General features: G+C 33.9%; 1 long non-coding RNA gene across 3 annotated transcripts in view; it reads right to left on the reverse strand.

Annotated features, from left to right (window-relative positions):
• The window catches only part of LOC128250553 (uncharacterized), a 63,558-nt gene extending 59,161 nt beyond the window's left edge, over positions 1 to 4,397 (reverse strand). For all 3 annotated transcript variants that reach the window (XR_016237935.1, XR_016237934.1, XR_016237933.1), the window contains exon 1: positions 1,756 to 4,397. This is a non-coding gene — a long non-coding RNA (uncharacterized LOC128250553). The remainder of the gene's footprint in view (positions 1 to 1,755) is intronic.
• Between the last annotated feature and the right edge of the window lie 505 nt (positions 4,398 to 4,902).

Raw genomic sequence — 4,902 nt, forward strand, 5'->3', positions numbered from 1 at the left:
TATATAGAGACAGAAGGAGGAGAGAGAGGGCTGTGCATAGTGTTACTTATGGTGAAATGTGAATATATTTTTTCGTTCAGAAAAATATATAAACATTTAACACACGAACCCTACCATACAGACACACATATATTGTGGCATTTTGTAATGTGTGGTTGCTTTCCACTCATCCACAGTTTTACCAAACTGTCAGCTTCCTTCAAATACGGGCGTGCAATTCGCTTATTATACATCCGATTTACGTTTAAATAAATGTTTATGTGTTCGTAAGTTCGTACATTTTTTTTGCCCTCAAATGTTTCAGCATCACATGCAAATAATCTGTATCGCGTTTCCTAAACCATTCATTAAAGAGATCGTAATTCCTTTGTCTATTCTTTCAATTTATTCATTATCTCCATAGTTTTACACTACGACTCCATAATCTTTACTACAACCATTGTTTGTTTATCACAGTTACTTTTAGTTATTTAAATTTTATATTTCTAATAGCGATCTTTTTTCACTTTAGTATCGCCTAACATTGTGTTTGTGATTTTATTCTGTTAATTACTATTTTTGGCACGGATCTAAAAAAATTAAATAAACAATCGAAGAAACTTCTGTCTATCATCGATAGATTTGTTAACGACTTTTATGATTCACGTTTAGACTATACTTAATGCAATTTCCAAAGGCTACGGTTTGGCTTCTTATTAAGATGCGAGCAAAACATTTTCTTGATTAATTAGCAGAAACTTTTATTTAACAAAAGTAAAATAATTGACAAAATCGGAAACGTGTGTTTAAATTTGCAAATCTTTTAAAATAAATGGAATTAATGTTAGAATAATTGATAAATTCAGATTTTGTGTTTACAACTTACAAAATCAAAATTTTCTAACTAAAAGTATTTGCTGAATATAATAATCGACAAATTCACAAAACTTTGAGTAGCTTTAAAATTAGAATTACACATTTTGAAGGTTTCGCATATATGTTTTCCGAGCGTTAATTTAAGAATTTAGCTCTTGTTTCTAGCAGGCAGAGGCTTGTTAATAATCATTACGCTTCGTGCAAATTTAAAATTCATAGCTATATAATGCTAATGTGCCTGCGATCAACCTATGCCACTGCTGAACACTAGTGATATCTCATTTCAAATCTCTGTGTTTGAATGTTTTGCTTATATATATGTGTGTGTGTGTGTCTGTGTAGTTCAGAAATTCGGACTCAGAAACCCCGCTTGACAAACATGCATTCGTACCTCTGGCTTAGAAATTTTGGTTTCACGAAAATTGGCCTGACACAAAACCTGGCATCACAAATTTTGATTTAAAAAAAATATGGATTCCGAAAATTTGGATTTCATGAAATCTGGCTTCACAAATTCGGTTTTAGAACCTCGGATTTCTAATGTCAAAGCAACCATTTAAACTTAGAAGTTGATGACACATAACGGCTGCCACATTACATCAATAATTATAGTTAAAACATTAAATAAACAAAAAATGTTGTTGGCTTTAAATTCACACAAAACTACTTCATGAACAGCATGGTGTGTAACCATTACACAAAATTTACAGTTAGTTGTCTAATAGAAAAATTTGACTTAATGAAAAATTCATACACCTTTTAGCTATTTATACAATTTTTAACATTTATCTTAACATAAAATAGCTAGCAAAATTACCACAGAACCTGCCACAAATGCAGGGTTCAAAATTCGCATAAATATTACAATAACATAACTGAAGAGATTTTTTTTGTACTCACCCAGATGTGACACAGAAATTATTTTAAAACTGACAAGCAAAATGTTCCGGCGAATTCACGGAGCATAAAATAATTCCATAAATGCCTACCACAAAGTGTATAAACTAAACAGGCGTTCGCAGCTTCCAGAATCCAATTGAATTTATTCTCACAGAAAAAAAAAAAAACTGGAGAATACTATTATTTCTGCTTATAAAGGTTAGCTAAGGTCTAGTCAATTTCTTAGAATTTCAGTTTGGCTAAAAACACCTTGCTGCCCCCATTTTAACAATGGACTTCATCCTGACGTTACAGTGCAGCAGGAAAAACTATCTGTTTAACTTTATATACTATAACATCTTTTAATAAAATCCTAACAACTTCCTTCTGATTTCAAATTCCGCCGAGGTCGATTTTGCCTTTAATCCTTTTGGGATCGATAAATTAAGTACCAATTACGTACTGGTGTCGATCTAATCGACTGATCCCTTTCCCAAAAGTTTCGGGCCTTGTGCTTTGAGTAGAAAATAATATCCTAACAACTTGTCGTTTTTTTCTGTCTGTTGAACTGCTTTTGTAAAATTTTGATCGTGTGCTGCTTCGCAGCGGTTTTGACCTAGTAGCAACATTCTCAAAGGATGTAAGGTTGGAATTTGGTCAGGATAAGTGTTGTTACATGGTTGTGAAAAGGGGGGAAACTAGTAACATCTCTATCAATCATTTGACTGTTTCCCCTGTATCTGACGAGGAATGTTACAGGTATACATTGGCGGATGAGAATATATCTTACAATGGCACCTGTAACAAAACACGTGCCACTAAAGAATATTACAGCCAAATAAAGAAAAATTGGCATTCAGAACTCTCTCCATTCAATAAAACAATGGCCAACAATTTGTTTGCCGTACCAGCACTCATGCCAACACTTGGGTTGCTTAATTGGACGCTTGATGAGATCCGAGCTAATGGTATGAACACCCGAAAAATACTAACAAGCACACATAATCCCGACATAAACAGGGAGGTAGGCTGCTTCTACCTAAAACGTAAAGAACGTGTCAGAAGATTTACGTCATGTCGCATCATATCCCTCCGGCAACATATTTTAACCACCAAGCGTGGATGTGCATCCCTTGACCAAGTTTGCGTACATGAGGCCGATAGCATAAGACTTGGAAGGCAGCTCCTAGACAGATATTCTCTGTATGGAATACACTTCGTAGGGCTCAAAGATTTAAACTTGAGTAGATGGAGGAGTGAATGTATGGAAGCAAGTTAGGGAAGTCGATAAACAAAAACTACTAAATTCATTTGAAAAGAAAAATGTCATACGTTCACATATAAAAAGGTCCGACATACACAGAATAGAAATATCAGGAATTACAGGGGTTGAATAAGAAATTTACCTGTTTCGGGGGGAGGGGTTCAAAATAATGATTGTAAATTGATTCCATCATCGGATAACACCAGCCTCCGTCTTCAGGGAAGAATGTAAAGTATTCAGTGAAGCTCTACATAGCACCGTAAACTTACCGGCTGCTATTCCATCAACTTCTATCACCCTGTATGATTATTATGAAGCGACACTGTGTAGCATTTGGTACTCCAACAAATCTAATTCAAAACTCTTCCTGGACAGACGATCCTTTTCTATTCAGATTTCTGTCGTTTATGACTAACGATATCTTCGCTGAGGTATGCAGCTGTTTCTCTACATTAGAATTAATTGGATGGTGACAGGAAAGCCTTCCTTACGAACATGAAATAGGTGTAACTTGCACGATACACCAAATCCTTCAAGAACAGAATATACTTTCACGAGATGAAATGTTACTTCGTAGCACTGAGATGACTATAAACATGTTATATTCTCTTTAATTGTTGTGCTTTATGAAAGCTGATTTTAGTGCATGACTTCAGCATTTCAGACATTGCCATACAAACACTTGCAGCTAATTTGTCACGGTTATGTGATAGGTTGGACACTCCTCTGTGTGTCTCTTCGAAGTTAAAATAATATTCGTCAGTTATTTTTGTGGATTGTTGGCAGGAACAAGTGGATATCAGTGCATTAAAGCCGAGTCCATTTCTATCTGAAATAGACTTAGTCAACACAAGTTACGAATGTTAAACATGCTGTATGTGTGTGTGAAGTATTTCTAAACTGGGAATCTGTTTAGAAATCAGTAAAAAATGAAAGCTAATTGTATTCATAGACATATAAATGTAACTGTCTCATGGATTAACCTCAGTTAATACTTTTGCCAAAATCGAATGATTATTCCTGAATGCTTTTCATTTCTTATTGGATTCTAACTCTAAACTATTACAGTAAGAATTAGTCGTATTTTGTTACTACAACTGTACTCATTCTAAATAAATAAATAAATAAATAAATATATATATATATATATATACACACAGACACACACACACACAGAGTTATAGATTCGGTAGGCGTAATTCACTCGTGCTTTTCAATCTCACTATTTAAGCTACGAATAGTACTGCAGTAGTACACGTGCTGTGTACAGTCCTACAACACCGTTTATTTCATGTGCTATAAAAGCAATAGTAATCCTCCTTCAACTCAGTCGTACGCCGATGTTTTCCCTATTTTGTGTGCGTTTTACTATATAAAGGGCGCCGACCGACTACCCTGAGTAACTACTGACAGCAACATGCCTGGTGTATATATATATATATATATATATATATATATATATGCGAGTAAAAATAAATACAAAAAAAGGTGGATTTTTTTGTATGATTGTGTATAGAGGAATATATTATTTTGCTTAAAAGAGTTCCAACACTGTCTGTTTTTTATGTTTTATTTATATTCCTGCAGAACTAATGTGGGGTATAGAATATGGAATATACAATATATAATATAATATACAATATATAATATAAAATAAAATAAAAATGGATGGCACCATGAAATAAAGTATTGAATGTAGATGAAATATTGAGTGTTCAATATAAAGGATCAAATATATAAATATATAAATATAAATATATATATATATATAAAAAGGCGACTCGAGTTTCAGGGCTATTTCCCTTCGTCATGGCTATTTCCCTTCGTCATGGCCGGTATGACAATCTTTAACAGACAGTCTGTTAAAGATTGTCATACCGGCCATGACGAAGGGAAATAGCCCT

The sequence above is a fragment of the Octopus bimaculoides genome, chromosome 22 (genome assembly GCF_046866305.1).
Source record: "Octopus bimaculoides isolate indiv1 chromosome 22, ASM4686630v1, whole genome shotgun sequence".
Lineage (NCBI taxonomy): Eukaryota > Metazoa > Mollusca > Cephalopoda > Octopoda > Octopodidae > Octopus > Octopus bimaculoides.